Source organism: Pongo abelii, chromosome 1 (assembly GCF_028885655.2).
Source record: "Pongo abelii isolate AG06213 chromosome 1, NHGRI_mPonAbe1-v2.0_pri, whole genome shotgun sequence".
NCBI lineage: Eukaryota > Metazoa > Chordata > Mammalia > Primates > Hominidae > Pongo > Pongo abelii.
Window position 1 is genome coordinate 136696555 of NC_071985.2, and position 21900 is coordinate 136718454.

Below are 21900 nucleotides of genomic sequence, written 5' to 3' on the forward strand. Positions count from 1 at the left end.
ACAAAAGAAAGAGGTTTAATGGACTCACAGTTCCATGTAGCTGGGGAGGTCTCACAGTCATGGCAAAAGGTTAAAGGCACGTCTCACATGGCAGCAGACAAAATAATAGAATGAGAGCCAAGTGAAAGGGGCTTCCCCTTATAAAACCATCTGGTCTCGTGAGACTTATTCACTACCACGGGAACAGTATGGGGGAAATTGGCCACATGATTCAATTATCTTAAAATAATTGGGACCCACTGGGTTCCTCCCACAACATGAGGGAATTATGGGAGCTATAATTCAAGATGAGATTTGGTTGGGGACACAGACAAACCATATCTACTAACAATAAACTATGTGAAAATAAAATCAAGAAAACAATTCCACCTACAATAGCAAGAAATAATATTTCAGAATATGTTTAACCAAGAAGGTAAAACGTGTACATTGAAAACTATAAAACATATATGAAAGAAATTGAAGAAGACACAAATAAATGGAAAAATATCTTATGTTCATGGATTGGAAGTATTAATATTGTTCAAATGTTCATATTACCCAGAGCAATGTATAGAGATTCAATGCAATCCATATCAAAATTCCAATGTCATTTTTTCACAAAAATAGAAAAAGCAATGCTAAAATTAATATAGAATCACAAAAGACCCTGAGTAGACAAAGCAATCTTGAGCAAAAGGAACAAAGCTAGATGTATCATAATACTTACAATATTTGTACTATACCATAGTATAGTATAACATTGTATTGCAATTTCAAATTGTACTACAAAACTAAAGTAATCAAAACAGCATGGTACTGGCATAAAAATGGGCATGTAGACAATGAAACAGAATAGAGCAGCTCAGAAATGAATTCATGCATTTATGGCCAATTAATCTTTGACAGAGAAGTCAAGAATATACAATGGAGAAAAGATGGTCTCTTTAACAAACAATGGGAAAATTTGTTTTCTACACCCAGAAGAATGAATTTGGACCCTTACCTCACATCATAAACAAAAAATCCAGTCAAAATGAATTAAAATCTTAAACATAAAAACTGAAACTCTAAAACTACTAGGAAAAAAATTGAGGGGAAAACTATGTAACATTGGTCTGGGCAATGATGTTTTGACTACAATCCTAAAGGCAAAAATAGATAAATCTGATCATTTCAAACTAAAAACCTCTGTGCAGCAAAGGAAATAATCAACAGAATGAAGAGAAAATCTACAGAATAGGAGAAAATATTTGTAAGCCATACATCTTATAAGGGGATAATATTTAAAATACATAAGGAATTAAACAACTCAATAGTAAAAAAAAATAACCTGATTAAAAAGTGGATGAAGGATCTGAGTAGACATTTCTCAAAAGAATACATACCAATGGCCAATAGGTGTATGATATGATTTGGATTTGTGTCCTCACCCAAATCTCATCTCATGTTCAACTGTAATCCCCAGCGTTGGAGGTGGGGTCTGGTGGGAGGATTGGATTGTGGGGGTGGTTTTTCATGAATGTTTTAGCACCATTCTCTTGGTGCTGTTCTTGTGATAGTGAGTGAGTGAGTTACTGTGAGACTTGGTTGTTTAAAAGTGTGTAGCACCTCCCTGCTTTGTGCTTTTTTTGAGGCCTCCCCAGAAGCTGATGCTGCCTTGCTTCCTGTAGAACCTGAAGAACTATAAGCCAATTACATCTCTTTTCTTTATAAATTACCCAGTCTCAGGTATTTCTTCATAGCAGTGCAAGAACAGAATAATACAGTATATGAAAACATGCTCAATATAACTAATTATCAGGGAAATGCAAATTAAAACCATAGTAAGATACCACTTCACACAAGTTAGAATGGCTGTTAATCAAAAGACGAAAGATGACAAGTGTTGGTGAAGATGTGTAGAAAAGAAAACCCTGTACACTATTAGTGGGAAGGTAAATTAGTACAGCCATTATGAAAAACAGTGTGGAGGTGCCTCAAAAAATTATAAACAACAAAACTATCATATAATTCAGCAATCCCACTTTTCAGTATATATCCAAAGGAAATAAAGTCAGTATGTTGAAGAGATGTCTCCACTACTGTGTTCACTGCATCATTATTCACAATAGCCAAGATATGGAATCAACTTAAGTGTCCATAGATAGATGAATGAATGAAGAAAATGGCATGCATGTATATAAATATATACATATATACATATACATGTATATACACACATATATACATATATGTGTATATATGTACACACACACATATATATTCTACCACATGAAAAAATATTCACACAAGAAGTATATCTTGTAACTGCAACAACCTGGATGAGCCTGGAGGATATTATGGTAAGTTAAATAAGCCAGGTATATAAAAGGCAAATACTGCATGATTTCACTTAAATCTGAAACCTACAACAGTTGAACTGAAAGAAGCAGAGTGTAGAATGATAGTTGCCAGGGGCTGGCAAGTAGGGAAAATGGCGGATGCTGGTCAAAAGGTACAAAGTTTCAGATAGATAGGATGAATAAGTTCTTGAGAATGATTGTACATCATGGTGACTATAATGATACTGTACTCTACACCTAAAATTTGCTAAGAAAGTAGAAATATTCTCACCACAAAATAAAAAAGATAATTATGTGAAGTGATGGATATGTTAATTAGCTTGATTGTGGTAATCATCTCACAATGTTATATATATCTGAACATTTTGTTGTATGTCATTAGTACATAAAATTTTTATTTGTCAATATACATCAATACAGCTGGAAAAAATGCAAATTGCAAACTCTAGGGCAATTACTATGTTTTTTAGGTGATAATTGATGTGCTAAGAGAGAAGATAAAATAGAATTATATAAAATTGTTAATTAAAACCAGTAAAGGCATTAAAAGATAATAAACAGAAACAAAGAATAAATGCAACCATTTGAAAACAATTACAAATAAGTTAAACATTAATCCAGCTCTACCAATCATCACTTTAAATGTAAGTGGTCAAAATGCATTAATTAAAGATGCAGATTGTCTGAGTGGATGAAAAAATAATCCAACTATATTTTATCTGTAACTATATGTTGTCTACAAGAAATCCACTTTAATTATCAAGACACAACTTCAATGTAAAGGGATGGAGAAAAATAAACCATGGTAACAATAATCAAATAAAAATTGGAGTATCTATATTAATTTCAGACAAGCAGACTTCAAAACAAAGGTAATTATTAGGAATAAAGAGTGGTATTACATAATGATAAAGTGATCAATTCTCTGAGAGACAAAACAATCCTAAATAGGTAGACACCTAACAACAGAATGTCAAAATATGTGAGACAAAAATTAATCACACTGATAGGAGAAATAGCCAAATTAATTGCTATTGCTGGAGACCTTAACACTACTCTATAAGTAATTGATAGCTCAAGCATGCAGAAAATCAGTAAGGGTGGATTTGACCTGAAGAGTGCTGTTGATTGATTTGATCTGATTGGTATTTATAGACAACTCTTTCCAACAACAATAGATTATACATTTTTCTCAAGCTCACATGAAACATTCCCTAAGATAGACAACATTCTGTATCCTAAAACACACTTTCTCAAATTTAAAAGAATCGAAATCGTACAACTTACTTTCTCAGACCACAATGGAATTAAACTAGAAATGAAAATAACAATGCTAGTTAATGGTAAGAATGAAGTGCAACAGTAACTCTCATTCATTGTTGGTAGGAATGGAAAATGATATAGCCACTTCAAAGACAATTTGGCTGTTTTTAAAAAAACAACATATTCTAACCACATAATCCAGCAATCACACTCCAAGGTATTTACTTAATTAATTAAAAAAATTATGTCTACATAAAAGTTTATAAAAACTTTATTTACAATCTCCCCAAACTGAAAGCAACCAAGATATCTTTCAATAAGTGAATGGATAAACAAACTGTGATTCATGAATAAAATAAAATATTACTTATAAACAAAAAGAAGTGAGCTATCAAGTCACAAATGACATAAATTTTTTAACTTTTATTTTAAGTTTATGTACATGTGCAGGTTTGTTACATAGGTAAATTTATGTGACAGGGGTTTGTCATATAGATTATTTCATCACTGAGGTACTAAACCTCATACCCATTAGTTATTTTTCCTGATCTTCTCCTTCCCAACCTCTACCCTCCCATAGGTCCCAGTGTGTGTTGTTCCCCTCTATGTGTTCATGTGTTCTCATCATTTCTCTCTCACTTATAAGTGAGAACATGTGGTATCTGGTTTTTTGTTCCTGTGTTAGCTTGCTAAGGATAATAGCCTCCAGCTCCAACCATGTCCCTGCAAAGGACATGATCTCGTTCTTTATTGACATATATGAATCTTAAATGCATATTGTAAGTGAAAGAAGCCAGTATGAAAAGGCAACTTATTGTATGACTCCAATTAAGTCACATTCTGAAAAGAGCAAAACTATAGAGACAGCAAAAAAATTAGTGGTTGCAAGTGATTATTTGGTGGGAAAGAAGGGAAGGATGAATAATTAAAGCACACAGGATTTTACAGTGGTGCAAATGCTTAGTGTGATGTATCCACCATTACAGTGTAGTATTCTATACTGTATTATCCAGTATTCTATACAGTATTATACTATATTATAATTATACTGTACAATATTATACTATGCAGTATTATATCTGGTCAGAATATTATAAAATACAGAAATTATACAATACAGAAATTATACAATATTATACTATACAGTATTATATCTTGTATAGAATGCTACACTGTAATGGTGGATACCATCACACAACGCATTTGTCAAAATCCAAAGCACTTTACAGCACAAAGAGTGAACCCTGATGTATGCAAATATGAAAATGAATTTAGGAGGTTTGGGGAACCCAGGATAGAATGCAGAATGGGATAACCACCTAATTGTAGTCTAAACATATGAAACAACCTTACTGAAGGGAGTGGGGGAAAGGGTGCCTACCTAAGTAGCTTTGGAAATGAGAAAAATCAGTAAGGCCGAAGGCACAAGAAACTAAGGTACAGGTTAATAATTCTGATGCCACTGTTCACATATACTGAAAGTAAGCAACTAACCAAGTGGATGGTGTATGATGTGAGCCAGGTTACTCGACACCGTAATGGGAGTCTAAAGATAAGCAAGGGTAGGAGGCTGCAGTTATGTGTCTTGCCAGAGTGGAGAACATCAGAATGAACTCATGTGTAGCTTAATATGGATACAGATAGTTACATACACAATATTTATAAATCTATATATGTGCATATACATGCCTTAGCTTATACACATGTAGTTCCTTGATCTGGTCAGTTGACAGGGCTGAGAATCAATGACACTCCAGTATCAACAAGCACATCAAGCTCTTGATCTTGGTTTCTAACATTTTCCAATAAAAGGAGAAAATGTCATTATGAAGAAATGATTTCAGACTACAACAAAAAATATATAAGGTAATACTGGAGCATCTTACAGTGCTAGAAAATAAGGAATTTTTTTAAAGCTCCACAAACCCATAATTATGGGAGTATGTTAAAGTGAGACAGGACCAACTGAAAGAGCTCTCAATGACCAAAGCTGGAACAATTTGAGTAACAAAATAAAGTTGCATTGGTTTATAACCTAGAGTATAAAAAAATTAATGGACCCACACAGATATGAATAAATAAATAAATTAGTGGATAGAAGAAGCAAATATCTTACTTCGAAGAATTCCAAATTATTTCTGTAGCTACTGTCCCTCAAGGAGGTGGAGCATAACTCCCCACTCATTAGGTGCACAGTGACTGAATTTTCTTCATTCCATTATGAAAAGGAGGAAAAAAGATTAAACTTTAAAAAGGAAAAAACTGTCAAGCACTACCTCAGCCAGGTGGTGAACATCAAGAGTGGTAAATCGGCCGGGCACGGTGGCTCACGCCTGCAATCCCAGCACTTTGGGAGGCTGAGACGGGTGGATCACGAGGTCAGGAGATCAAGACCATCCTGGGTAACACGGTGAAACCCTGTCTCTACTAAAAAAATACAAAAAAATTGGCCGGGAGTGGTGGCGGGCCCCTGTAGTCCCAGCTACTGGGGAGGCTGAGGCAGGAGAATGGCGGGAACCCAGGAGGTGGAGCTTGCAGGGAGCCGAGATCGCGCCACCGCACTCCAGCCTGGGAGACGAGAGAGACACTCCGTCTCAAAAAAAAAAAAAAAAAAAAAAAAGTGGTAAATTATATTGATAGCACATAACCACGATACAATATGATGAGAATGGCATTTTGTCTCTGGGTCATCCTCCAAAGAATCTGTAACTCCAGTGTAATTAGAAAAACATCAAAGAAGTCCAATGGAGTAACGTGTAAAATACCAAAAAACAAGGTAAATCTGAGAAACTGTCACAGCTAACAGAAGCCTGAAGAGGTAGATGGTTGAATGCAAAGTAGCATCCTGGATGGGATCCTGAAACAGAACCAGGACATTTGGTAAAATCTAAGGCTGTATGAATAAAGTATGGACTTCAGTTAATAGTAATGTATCAGTATTGGTTCATTAATTGTAACAAATGTACCATCTGTTCACTAATGTAAGGTGCTGATTTAACAATGGGGGAAACTTGCTTTGTGGGTATATGGGCACTCTATCTTCCAGTTTTTCTATAAATATAAAACAAAACTAAATTAACTAAAATAAATAGTAAACCAAATAATAATAAACTAAAAATCTCATAAGGATAAATTGTAAAATAAACTTAAAAACCGTAATGATTAAAATGAAGTTTAATTTAAAAGTATTTTACCCTTCGGAGAGCTCAATGTTTAATCCAAGGAAAAAATTTTTATTGTGCAGTTTCAAGCAGCAGTAGGCAATTTCGTGTTTGTATGGTGACGATCATGTCATGTCATAATCCTCAGCATTTGTCATTAACAAGCAATTCAGCAAGATACTCTGGGTAATGCCTTTTGCAATGCCAGAGCATATCAGTTGGAGTGTATCTCTTTGCCAATTAGCATTCTAGGGTTGCAATAATAGGATGAAAAAAATAAATGTGCTAAAATTGATACCCACAATAACAGGATTAAATATCAACATTTATTTTTTCAAATACATTTCACATATATTAGAAAAATTATAAATATTTCATATTAAAAATACTTTTGTATTATATACTAGAAGGAAAACCAAAAAATACAAAAGTTGATATAAAATTTTGGATTCATTTTCTTCTGTAGGGTTAGAAATTGTAGTTTGTGTGTTGCCCATATTGAGCTGGCTCCAATGTCTAAGAACTACACTGTTGCTAATTGTTGTAAATCATGTTTGCACAATTTAAGTAAAACATCTTTTAAAGGTAGAAAAATCAATTTATTGCCCCGAAAAGGGCAATAAATGGCTTCTGCATTGAGGATAAAGTACTGAAATTGCTCATGCTACTCTGGTGACTCAAATTAAGCTGTTGGTCTTTGCTACACTGGCAGGTGTTACCCTGAGCTACTGCCATGTATTTATTTAAAAATCTACTAAAATAAAGCAACAGCTACTCTTACGTCCTAAACATTTTCTTTTGAAAAATAGGGGTGGGGGGAGGGGGGAGGTATAGCATTAGGAGATACAGCTAATGTTAAATGACGAGTTAATGGGTGCAGCACACCAACATGGCACATGTATACATAAGTAACTAACCTGCACGTTGTGCACATGTACCCTAAAACTTAAAGTATAATAAAAATAATAATAATAAAAAGAAAAAGATTAATGAAAATACTTTCAGTCAAAAAAAAAAAAAGAAAAATAAAGACCTGTGGAATTTAATGACTCCTAATGTGCTATATGTTTTTTGCTTACAAATTCCACAAAGTGGAGTTCTACAATTCCACTCAGAATTGTACAATACCCATATGGAGCAGGGTTGTTCTGTCTCTATCCTTTCATCATGTGGATAGGAGCACCATGGTTTTAGGAGGCCAACAGTGTTAGAGCCAAATGGATATGTCTGATTCACAGCATCCAAGGACAGAAAACTATTTTTAACAGGTAGAACTGTACCCCTGTAGGGTTGATTTATTCTCTCTTAATAAAAAAAGATTTATAATTGGGATAAAATCAACTGAACATATTTAATAAGTTTTGACATATGTAGAAACCTATGGAACTATTACCACAATAACATAATGAACATGTTCTTCATCTGTAAGAGTTTTCTTATGCCCTTTTAAATCCCTTCCACCTGCCACCCTCCCATCCTCCCTAAGACAACCACTGATCTATCAGTATAGATTAGTTTACATTTTCCATAGTTTTAAAGAAGTGGAATCATATAGTATGTATTTTTTTAGTAAGGTTCCTTTCATTCAGCCTAATTATAGAGTAATATTCCATTGTGTGGATATGTACTCCATGATTTGTTTGTCCATTCATCGGTTGATGGGTATTTGGGTGTTTATTCAAGTGCAACTTTCTATAAGGACATAGGCTTTCCTTCTTCTTGGGTAACTGCCTAGGAGTGGAATAGCTGGTCCATATGGTCGTCGTATGTTTAATTTTTTTCTTTTTAGAAATGGACAAACTGTTTTTCAAAGGAGTAATATTATGTAAAATTCCTACCAGCCGTGTATAGAAGTTTGTTTCTCCAAGTCCTTATTAACACTCTTTATGATCTGTCCTTTTAATTTTAGTCATTCCAAAAGGTATATAACGGTATATCTTTGGGGTTTAATTTGCATTTCTCTAATGACTAATAATTTCTCTCATTATATATATAATATATATAATTCATATATAATATATATAATTCATTTATATATAATATATATAATTCATATATAATATATATAATTCATTTATATATAATATATATAATTCATATATATAATATATAATTCATATATATATAACATATATAATTCATTTATATAATATATATAATTCATTTATATATAATATATATAATTCATTTATATATAATATATATAATTCATTTATATATAATATATATAATTCATTTATATATTATATGTAATTCATTTATATATAATATATAATTCATTTATATATATTATATATAATTCATTTATATATTATATATAATTCATTTATATAATATATATAATTCATTTATATATAATATATATAATTCATTATATGTTATATATAATTCATTATATATAATATATAATTCATTTATATATGTTATATATAATTCATTATATATGTTATATATAATTCATTATATATGTTATATATAATTCATTTATATGTTATATATAATTCATTTATATATATTATATATAATTCATTTATATATAATATATATAATTCATTTATATATAATATATAATTCATTTATATATAATATATATAACTCATTTATATATATAATATATATAACTCATTTATATATAATATATATAACTCATTTATATATAATATATATAATTCATTTATATATTATATATAATTCATTTATATATAATATATAATTCATTTATATATAATATATATAATTCATTTATATATAATATATAATTCATTTATATATAATATATATAATTCATTTATATATAATATATATAATTCATATATATATAATATATATAATTCATTTATATATAATATATATAATTCATTTATATATAATATATATAATTCATTTATATATACAATATATAATTCATTTATATGTATATAATATATAATTCATTTATATGTATATAATATATATAATTCATTTTATATATAAAATGAATTATATATATTATATGAAATGAATTTTATATATTATATAAAATTATATAAATATATATAATGCTATATATATTTTTATGTGCCTACTTAAAATTATTTGTCTTCATGCATTCTTTGGACAAGTGTCTGTTTAAATCTTTTGCTCAGTTGTTTATTGGGTTGATTTCTTACTTTTGAGTTTTGAGATTTCTTTGTATGTGCTGGGTGCAAGCCTATTATCAGACATATACTTGCAAATATTTTGTTCCAGTAGAAAGTTATCTTTTCATCCAATTAGCAATGTCTTTATGAACAGAGGTTTTAAATTTAGATAAAGTCTAATTTATCAATTTTTAATTTTTTTCTTTGCCTAACCCAAGGTCACAAAGGCTTTCTTGTATGTTTTCTTATACAAGTTTTACAGTTTCAGGTTTTATATTTATGTCTATGATCCATTTGGGATTAATTTTTATATAAATTAGATTGTGTATGCATTGGTATTTATTTATTTATGTTGGCATATGGATAACAGGTTTTTATAACAGCATTTTTTAAAGCTATTCTTTCCCCACTGAATTTTTTTTGCACCTTCATCAAAAATAAGCAGTCCATGTATGTGTGGGTCTATTTGTGGCCTGTATTCTTTCCCATTTTATCTATTTGTCTCTCATGACATTGATACCACATTGATACTGTTTACCTGTGTCCTCACCCAAAACTCATCTTGAATTGTACTCCCATAATTCCCACATGTTGTGGGAGGGACCCAGTGGGAGATAATTGAATCGTGGGGGTGGTTTCCCCCATACTGTTCTCATGGTAGTGAAAAAGTCTCATGAGATCTGATGGTTTTTTCAGGGGTTTCTGCTTTTGCGTCTTCCTTATTCTGTCTTTGCCTGTTGCCATCCATGGAAGATGGGACTTTCTCCTCCTTGCCTTCTGCTATGACTATGAGGCTTCCCCAGCCATGTGGAACTGTAAGTCCGGTTAAACCTCTTTCTTTTGTAAATTGCTCAGTCTCAGGTATGTCTTTATCAGCAGTGTGAAAACAGACTAATATACACATTGTCTTAATTACTGCAATTTTTATTCATTTACTTATTCATTAGAGATGGGGTCTCTCTCTGTCACCCAGTCTGGGGTGCAGTGGTATAATCATAGCTCACTGCAGCCTCAAACTCTGAGCTCAGGCAATCCTGCCTCAGCCTCCCAAGTAACTAGGACTACAGGCATGTGCCACCATGCTCAGCTAAGATTACTGTAAACTTATAATAATAAAGTCTTGAAATAAAGTATATAATAAAGTCTTGAAAGAGCTCTCAATTACCAAAGCTGGAACAATTTGAGCAACAAAATAAAGTTGTATTGGTTTATAACCTAGACTATAAAATAAATATTAGTGGACCCACACAGATATGAATAAATAAATAAATTAGTGGATACAAGAAGCAAATCTCTGACTTCGAAGAATTCCAAATTATTTATGTAGCTACTGTCTCTCAAGGAGGTGGAGCATAATAAATAAGTGGAGCATATAATAAAGTCTTGAAATCAGATAGTTCTGGCTTGTCAACTTTGTTCTTTTTCAAAGTTGTTTTGGCTGTTCTAGCCTATTTGTATTTCTATATGAACTCTAGAATCAGTTTGTCATGTTTTACAAAACATTCTCCTCTGATTCAAACAGAATGCTTAGAAATACAATTAATATTTTACTTTAAGCTTACATCCTGCAAACTTGACAAATTCACTTACTGGTTCTAGTAGCTTATGTGTAGATTTCATCACATTTTCCAAGGTGATCATGTCATCTATGAACAAAACAAATTTCATTTTCTTTTCCTAGGTTACTTTCCACTGCTTTTATTTCTTTTTCTTGCATTATTCCACAGGCTACAACTCTCTAATTCAATGCTGAATGGAAGAGTAGACACCCTTATTTTGTCCATTGTTTTAGGGGAAAAGATAGCATTCCATCTTTCATCATAAAGTATGAAGTTAACTGTAGATTTTTACCTTTTGTACAGTTAATGAAGTCTTCCATCCTTAGTTTTTTGAGAATATTTACCAGGCATGAATGCTGGATTATGTCAAATGTTTTTCCTGTGTCTATTGAATCATCAGGCTTTACTTTTTAAATTTGTTAACATGGAGAATTACATTGATTGATTGTTGAATGTTAAGCCAAACTTGCCTTCCTGGCATAAAGCCTATAATTACTTTTTATATACTTTAGAATTTGATTTACTAATTTTTTTTTCATAAGAAATACTAGTTTATAGTTTTTTCCCCAATGTCTTTGTCTGAGTTTGGTATCTGGATAATGCTATCCTCATAAAGTGAATTAGGAAGTACTCTCTCTTCTTCAAGTTTTTCAATCTGACAATCTCTGCCTTTTGATCTGAGTGTTAAGAACATTTAAATTTAATATGATGATTGACATCATTAGAGTTAAGTCTATCATCCTGTTATTTCATTTCTATTTGTTCCATTTGTTCTTTATTCACTATTTCAGCCTCCTTTTAGAGTAATTGAATATTTCATTCCATTTTATCTCTTCTGTTGGCTTATTAACCATAACTTTTTGCTATTTTAGTTGATGCTTTAGGATTTATATTATACATCTTTCATTGATTATAGTGTACCTTCAAGTGAGATTATATTACTTCATGTAGAATAATTTTTCAATAGTGTAGTTACATTTCCCCTATGCTACTGTTGTTATATATTTCATTAATGCATGTTATAAACTCTCAGTACAATATTATTATTTTTGTTGATATAGCCAATTACCTTTTAAAGGAATTTAAATATTAAAACTTTTTATATTTACCCATGTAGTTACTATTCTAACTGATGTTATTTTTCTTCTTCCGAGAGTACTTTATTTAAAATATATTTGGTGTAAATCTACTGGTGAATTCTTTCAGCTTTTGTATAGCCAAAAATCAATGTTTATTTTACCTTTGTTTTTGAAATGTATTTTTTCTTTTTTTTTATTATTATACTTTAAGTTTTAGGGTACATGTGCACAATGTGCAGGTTAGTTACATATGTATACATGTGCCATTTTGGTGTGCTGCACCCATTAACTCGTCATCCGACATTAGGTATATCTCCTAATGCTATCCCTCCCCCTTCGCCCCACCCCACAACAGGCCCGGTGTGTGATGTTCCCCTTCCTGTGTCCATGTGTTCTCATTGTTCAATTCCCACCTATGAGTGAGAGAACATGCGGTGTTTGGTCTTTTGTCCTTGCGATAGTTTGCTGAGAATGATGGTTTCCAGCTTCATCCATGTCCCTACAAAGGACGTGAACTCATCATTTTTTATGGCTGCATAGTATTCCATGGTGTATATGTGCCACATTTTCTTAATCCAGTCTATCATTGTTGGACATTTGGCTTGGTTTCAAGTCTTTGCTATTGTGAATAGTGCTGCAATAAACATATGTGTGCCTGTGTCTTTATAGCAGCATGATTTATAATCCTTTGGGTATATGCCCAGTAATGGGATGGCTGGGTCAAATGGTATTTCTAGTTCTAGATCCCTGAGGAATCACCACACTGACTTCCACAATGGCTGAACTAGTTTACAGTCCCACCAACAGTGTAAAAGTGTTCCTATTTCTCCACATCCTCTCCAGCACCTGTTGTTTCCTGACTTTTTAATGACTGCCATTCTAACTGGTGTGAGATGGTATCTCATTGTGGTTTTGATTCCCATGAAATGTATTTTTTCTAAGTGTAGAATCCTTGATTGGTAGTTTTTTTGTATTTTCTTTTACCAACAGTACTTTAATGATTTTTCACTTCTCTCTTTTTTCTTGCATTGTTTTTGACGAGACATATTCGATTATTCTGATTTTTATTCCTCTGCATATAAGGATTTTTTTCTCCAGTTGCTATTAAGATTTTTTTATCATAAGTTTTTAAAAATAATTTGACTATAAAGTACTTTGGTATGGTTTTCTTCAAATGTCTTGTGCTTGGAGTGCATTGAACTTCTTGAATCTAAGTGCTTATAGTTTTCTTAAAAAAATTTTTTTGAACTTCTTTAATCCATTAGTTCTTCAAATATTTTTACTGTGTTTTAGGGAACCTTAACATTGGGCTGCTTGAAATTGTACAAATCATTAATGTTCTTTTATATTTTTATTAGTTTCAGTTTGGATAGTTTCTATTACTATGCCTTCAAATTCATTAGTTTTCTGTGACGTCTGATCTACCATTAATTCCATCCAGAGCACTGTTTATTTCAGATTTTGTAGTTTTCGCCCTTAGATGTCCAATTTGTGCCTTTTATTAATCACCATCAATAATACTGTTATAATTACTGTTTTAATGTCATTGTTAGCTAGTTCTAATGTCTGTGTCAGTTCTGGATTGGTTTTAATTGGCTTTTCTCCTCATTATGGATTATATTTTCCTGCATCTTTGTATGCCTCTTACTCTTTGATTGGATGCAAGATATTGTGAATATTACTTTGTTCAACGCAAGATATTTTTGTATTCTTATGAACAATTGGTTACTAAGAAATAGTTAGATCTATCCAGGTCTTTCTTTTAAGAATTTTAAAAAGAAGATTTACAATCTACTAAATGTAGGAGCAGGTCAGCATTCAGCATAGGGATAATCATTTCCCATTACTGAAGCAAGACTCTTTTGAATCACTCTACCCGATGTGCCATGAATTATGTTTTTCCAGTCTGGGTGATGGAAACAGGAACTGTTCTTGGTCTATGTGAACACTGAACATTGCTCTCTGTAATCCTCTGGGATGATTCTACCCATCCATGAAGAGTTACCTCATACATGTGCACTGACTGGTACTCTGCTGAATATTTGAGGAGGACCCTTCAAGGTCTCCGGAGTTTTTTCTCTGTGTAGCTCTCTTTTTGCCAATATTCTCTCTGGCAAAATCTAGCCACTTTATTTTCCTCACATTTTCATCTCTGTCTTCTCAGAGAGTTGACAGGTTTTACCCAAGGTTACTCTCCATGCACCATGGTTTCCCCAAACAATTAAGGCACTACACTGGGGAAATCAGAGCACATCTCACTTGCTTCTCATCTCTCTGGGTTTATTGCCCTTAGTTACCAGATATCTAGTGTCTTAAAAATGGTTTTATCATATATTTTGTCTGTTTTAGTTGTTTCAGGCATGAATAGGTTCCACTTGTTCCCTCCTACTCTATCTCATTTGATAGCGAAACACTTATCCCCTTTTCAGGATACAAATTGATAACCTTATACCACTTTATACATCAATATGTCAACTTACAGTGAGTCAATCCTACGTTTTACGATCTGTATACTTTGTGTGCACACCACGTAGAGTGTGGATCTCCCCATATGCTTTTCTGCTACTGGCTGGGTGTTTCCATCAAACAAATGAAAGGTAGCCCTTACTTGCAAAACTCTAACAGCTCTTATTTTAATACGTATCAAGTGTTAACATATGGGAATTTAACGAAAGCTTAAAGGTTATGTTGGATTGCAGTATGTTTTCCAATTTTATGATAGGAAAATTGATGTTTCTTCCATTAATTTTTGTGAAACAAATTCTATCAGGTAAATCAAACCTCAAAATTTAAAGAAAAAAAATGGGGAATAAGAAATTAGGTCATGCCACAGTAGCTGTAAATTGTGGGAGAAAAATATCCTGATTGCTCAGCTCAAGTTTGAGCTTTAAATCTTTTACTAGCTTCTTAGCTTTGCCTGTGAAGTGCTGAGTCCTGGCAGGTGGCTCACCACAGGGACTAATCTGGGAACATTCAATTGCACGGAGAGCTACTAATCCCTGGAGGTTAATGGTGCAGACTGAACTGATTGTCTGGCATTACCCACAGCCCTAGGAAGCATTGTTTGGGACCCAGGAACAACTCAACGGGATGGAGATGGGATTGGAGGTATTGTCACCAGCCTGAAGCCCCAGAGGCACGCATAAAGTTAGAATGGGTTGCTAAACTTGTCCTTAAAAACTGGAAAACAACCTTACATGATTGATTATCTTTCAACTATTTAAACAATAAGATTAACTAAAAAGCAGGCTACATAAGTATGGAAGGAATAAATAATCTACTAGAGCAATTATACTGTAAAAATTTCTCCCAAAGTAAGGAGAGTAAACGAGCTTGAAACTCTGTTAAGTAGCCTTCTTTGTTTCTCTTTCTATGTGGGAAATTACTTGCAACCAACCATGAAGGAAATTTATTTGATGCCTCATATTTTCTCATGAAATTTTAGGAGCAGTTTGTATTCTTCAGTATAATTTTTCTGTATGTGCTTTAATACAAAAACTATGTCTTCAATTACTTACTATTAAATTACTTAACTTGCCCTACTTCCATATCATTGGATAAAATGGTAACTCCAGGAAGATGTGGTGCATTTATCTCATGGCATCCTGCACCAGCACACAACCACATCCCCTTAGGTGCATGCATAATCTAGTCTGAGAAGATCTTTATGAGAATAAAGTGCATCAGGTCTAGGAAATACTCTTCTTTGTGCTTTGTGAGGGCAGTCTTAAGCCTAATCTTTAATAAAGGTGCACAAAAAATATTTTTCAACTCTCTTACTGATTAATTTTGCTCATTGATTTTTGAACTTTTAAGTTCTACTCACAAATCTCAATCTTATGTTTCAAAATAACAAGTAAAATACCAGCAGCATAATCTTTATTTATACTCTACTTGTACATGTGTGTGTTTGTGCATAGTCAAAGAAACATATTCAATGTATGTGTATTTCCTTAAAGAAAATTGCCACAGATAAACTACAGGGGTATTTGCTTTATTTCACTTTTATTTTCTGTTAAATGTCTCTCTCTTTAGCTTAGAAACTCTGAATACACATACGAGTTTCTGTAATATTTGTTGGAAGTCATTAAGGTTGCTTTAGTTAGGCAGATATCTATTTCTTTTTCTGTGTAAGACATAACCATATGAGAACCCTAGTGTCTCTGCAGCTGGTTCACTAGTTGAAAAGCTTTTTTTCATCCTTATTGGAGAAGTCAGATGAGATGTTTTTTTTTTCTGTTGATAACTCTCCTGTCTAGACACACTGCTCTATTCTTTTTTCCCTCCCCTCAAGCAGGATGGGAATGATTTTGTTTTTGTCTCTGATCATATTCTCCATCCTACAGTCATGCATCTGTAATGCTCTGCTCTGAGTTCCTGCTTCCCTGATCCCTGCAAACTATTCCAAGTTCAGCCTTGCACCTCCTCTGGACTCTCCCGTCCACCCATGTCAATGACTGTTTCCCTTGTGTGAATCTCTATAGGAATTTTTGTTTGCAATTTTCATTTGACATTTTTACACTTATCAGGTTATATGTTGTATTTTTAATAATTCTTTTGTGAATGTATATTCAATCTCTCCAACTAAGCTAATGAGTTCCTTGGGAGAAGTTGTCTATGTCTTGAATGGATTCCTTCCCTATCAGTTTTTAGTGACAATGCACAAAATAGGTGTTGATAAATATTTGAATAATAAATTTTATAGTTTTACTATACATTTTAGCTTTGACAGGCTATGATGGCTGAGATTCAGCATCTGCTTCTACATGTTCATGCTAAATGGGAACTATTGACTAGACGATATGTCATCAATTGCAGACATGAAATGGGTTCTTTAAAAAAATACTAGTTTTCAATTTTGTGTAGAGACAAGGTCTTGTCATGTTGCGCAGGCTGGTCTCAAACTCCTAGACTCAAGCAGTCCTCCTGCCTTGGCCTCCCAAAGTGCTGCGATTATAGGCCGGAGCCACTGCTCCGGCCTGGAATGTTTTTTTTTAAATCAGTCGACGCAATTTTATATGATTTAGGCAGCTGTTTTTAAAAGCCACGCAAAACTTTTATTTTTTTCTGACCTTGAAAGAGCATGAATATATACAAAAATATAACTAGGACATTTTATTGTTGAATTAAATTAATCTGTATACAGCCAAAAGTAAATTTAACTTTTAAATCTTTAATAACTCGTCAGTGAGTAGGGAAAAAGTCATTTAAGAGAAGTTATTTGATCCCATGTTATATTCTGTTACATTGATTTAGTATAAGGAGTTTAGCCAGACAAGGATTCCAATGTAAAGAAAGTTTGCAGGAGTACAGTTCTCCTGGATGTTTATATTATTTAAATGTTAATTTCTCTCCCAATGCATGATTTGGCTGCTGACATCATTCAACTATGTCAACACATGTAGATTTTTTTAGGAGGTTTTTGGAGGGGTTTTCTATAGGTCTTTATGCTTTTTCAGTATGAAACTCTAAGCATGCCATAAATTCAGGTTGCTGTGTCTTAGCACAGAGGGAGAACACCAGCATAAGTACATGGAAGCATTTAAAAATATATCCCTTTCCCCTCTGTCTTTGTCGCATATCTTCTCTTTAGCACCATCCCTTAGAAATCAAGTTTTAAAATAAAACTATCCAGACAGTGTGGATAAAAAGAGAAAGCAGGTTAAAAAATACAAGGCCAAAGTATGATGAGAAAAAGAAGCAGGTTATTTGAGAAAATTATTGAGAGGAGTGATGGGAAAGGAAGAGGCAGAAACACAAAGAATTTTGTGGGAGTTAGGAGTCAAGGTCTGAATACTGAAATTACTTTGGAGAAAATGGATAGAAGACTGGGTCAAATAAATATAGAAATTAAATTTTTTTTGAAGAGAGGTTTACTACCAATTTTTTTTTGAAGAGAAGATCACTTGGTATCTTTCAGACTTGATGAAATTTCCAAGCTAACATCTTTATGAAAACCACAAGACAGGAATAAGAGAGAGGCTATGTGGCAATATGTTTGTTTTTGTTTCAACTGCTTTTGTGAAACATGGGATGAGAAAAACTCTTCTGTTTGGATGCCGGGATACTAGTAATATGTATTATCTTAACTTTTATAGCAGTAATTTCAAAGAAGATGAAGCCAAGGGATTAAGAAAAAAAAAATGAGACATACAATAGATACTTGGGAGAACGATTTTAAACTTGCAAAAATAGTAATGTCATCTTATTTTTCCATTGCTGGTTAATTTTGTCTGTGAAGCTTATGAAAGACAAACTGTCCACAGAAAATTCAATCCCTGTTGGACAGTTCTGGTTTTGCAGGGAGACAGTAAAGAATTGAAGCAAAAGCAGAACAAAAAGAATAACCAAATCTAAAATATCATTAACCTTCCTTCTTGGGTCTCATGAAGGAATTTTTCCTCCTTTTCTCAGCTTCTTATTAAAGGTCTGGGAGGTTGCAAAAGTTCCACCTTATGATGGTTCTTGCAGTTTGTAATTTCTTTGTTGACAGTGAAATTTTATCTTATTTCTTATTTACAGAATAAAAGAAATATTTGTCATGAGCTGGACTTGTCTTTATTTGCAGAGATTTTCTCCTAACCATATATTAGTCAAGACTCTGGCTGTAAATAAGAGAAACCAGTCTGAGCTATCTTAGGCAAAAAAGGAGAATTTATTGTATATAAATGCAGAGGTGACTCACATAACTCAAGAACAGAAATGCAAGTGGATCTCAATAGATAATGATAGCTAGGAGCAAGGAAGGGGTCAGAAATCTCTGTTTATTGTCTCTAGTTTCCTCTATGTATCCTTTTATCTTCTTTCCATTTAAACATTCGCCTTCTATCTGTATGCCCAAGTTCATTGCAGCATTGATCACAATAGCCAAGAAATGAAGCAATCCAGTATCCATCGACAAATGGATGAAGAAAATGTGGTACATACATACAACGGAATATTATTCAGCATTAACAATGAAGGACATCCTGACACATGCTACAACACAAATGGACTTTGAAGACATTATGTTAAAAGCAATAAGCAAATCACAATAGACAAATACTATATGACATATGATTCCACTTATATCAGGTACTTAGAGTAGTCATATTCATAAAGACAGAAACTAGAATGGTGGTTTCTGAGGGGGGGGAAAGAGACACTAGGGAGCTGTTGTTTAATTTGTGAAATCAAAAGAGTTTTGAAGATTGGTTGCATAACATTGTGAATATATTAACACTACTGAACTATATGCTTTAAAACGGTTAAGTTAGTAATGAACTATATGCTTAAAATTGGTTAAGATAGTAAATTCTGTTATTTTACTGATATTTTTTTCTCTTTCAAGTTTTATTTTAGAATCAAGGGGAACATACACAGGTTTGTTACAAAAGTATATTGTTTGATGCTGAGGTTTGAGGTATGATTGAACCTGTCACCCCATTAGTCAGCATAGTACTGAATAGGTAGTTCTTCGGCCTTCACCACAGTTTTTTTAAAAGTACACAAACAATTGTAGGTATTTAATTTGTTACTGTGCACATGAATATACTAAACAGGAAAAGGTCACTAAGCTGTGGATATACACATTGTTTACAGTTCAATGAGAATTGGCCTCTGTTGGCTGGCAATAAATGTCAAACTGTTCAACATTGATTAATCACGAAGGAATATTGCTTAACAAAGAATAAAATATCTTTCTGAGGTTACAAGCAACAACTAGTTTTCTCTGACTTACTGGTTGACATGATGCAAAATGCCTTCCCAGCCTCAGCATCTGACTTATACGATATTCTAGTCACTTACAAAGATGACAACTGTATTAGTCCGCTTTCATGCTGCTGATAAAGACATACCTGAGACTGGCCAATTTACAAAAGAAAGAGGTTTATTGGACTTACAGTTCCATGTGGCTGGAGAAGCCTCACAATGGCAGAAGGACAAGATTTCGGGCACATCTCACATGGTGGAAGACAAGAGAAGAGAGCTTGTGTAGGGAAACTCCCGTTTTTAAAACCATCGCATCTCTTCAGATTTATTCACTATCACCAGAGCAGCATGGAAAAGACCTGCTCCCATGATTCAACTACCTCCCACTGGGTCCCTCTCACAACACGTGGAAATTCAAGATGATATCTGAGTGGGGACACAGCCAAACCATATCAACAACAGTTTTCCAAATACTAGGTAAAGAAAATCTGACCCAGTTTGTTAAGATATGTTTACTCCTTTATCTTACCTTATTGGAGGCGAGATAAAAGATAGGTAAGATCTTACCTTAAGATCAGGAAGGGTGGTTCATATAATACCAGTATGGCTTCCAATGGGTTTACTCTTGTGGATCCGAGGGAAGAAATAAGAATGTCTGCCCCATAAGAAGCTAGGAGACAGATTTTGGAGTCCCTGAGTCCCTGACTTGATTACAAGAGCCAGAGAGAACTGTGGGAATCCCTGAGATGGCAGCCTCATTTTAAAGGGTGACTACTAGAGATAACAAGGGGGAGAAGCCTTGGTGAGCATTCTGGACCATTTTAGTTCCAAAGAAAGAAAAAGGACCTAATGAACAAAACGAATGATGAAAGCAGAAAGCTGAAAACCTGGTCTAGTTCTCACTAGATGTAAATGAAAGCAGAGGCCAGCGATGAGAATTCCAACATCAGACACATGTGGGGAGGTCAGAACTGAAAAGAAATTCTAGAACCAAAGAGCAAGAAGTTGAAGAGTTTGAGATAAATTGTGTCAATAAACCCAGATCAAATTCTGTCTGTTTAAAATAGCACCATGAATCAGCCTAGCACATTTAAAGGGTATTGGCTCAAATCACTGCTTCTATTTGTTAGCTGCCAATTTGGTCAAAAACAATTTGCCTAAAACCAAACTAGTAAAAAATAATAAAACATAACTATTCTTCTGTAATTGGTTATTCATGTATTATTAATGTGGAAATAATGTAGAAGGTGTTTAGAATTGTGATGGGTTGTTTTTTCCTTTTTCAGGATTTAGAAGATTTTTCTCCAGTTTTTTAAACTTCTGTTTTCAATTTATGATGCATTTTCATCCCATTATGTTTGCTTTTCTGATTTAGCAATACTTTTATGATTTTGTACCAAATTGCTCAAACCGACCTAGTCTAAATCTGTTTTAATTAGTCATTTGCTCTTTTGTAACAATTGTATGTTCCAAGGAATCTGCAGAATTAAAGACATGATGTGGCAAAAGATGATTCTGAAGAATAAAGTTACTGGATGTCGTTGAAGTTGTGTTAATCACCACATTGACTTAGAATATTCTGCATTTTTCATTTCAGTCATGAAGGCTTTCAACTATCAAGTTAATGTAGTGATTAACTGGATCAGAAAAGCCAGCATATATTTCTTTTCCTAGCTTTCTTCAGTGAAGTTACCAGGGGCCCA

General features: G+C 33.1%; 1 long non-coding RNA gene across 1 annotated transcript in view; it reads left to right on the top strand.

Moving 5' to 3' along the window:
- Positions 1 to 21026, top strand: part of LOC103892001 (uncharacterized) — a 108009-nt gene extending 86983 nt beyond the window's left edge. Inside the window, exon 5 of the long non-coding RNA XR_656241.2 lies at positions 19358 to 21026. This is a non-coding gene — a long non-coding RNA (uncharacterized LOC103892001). The remainder of the gene's footprint in view (positions 1 to 19357) is intronic.
- The last annotated feature ends 874 nt before the right edge of the window (positions 21027 to 21900 follow it).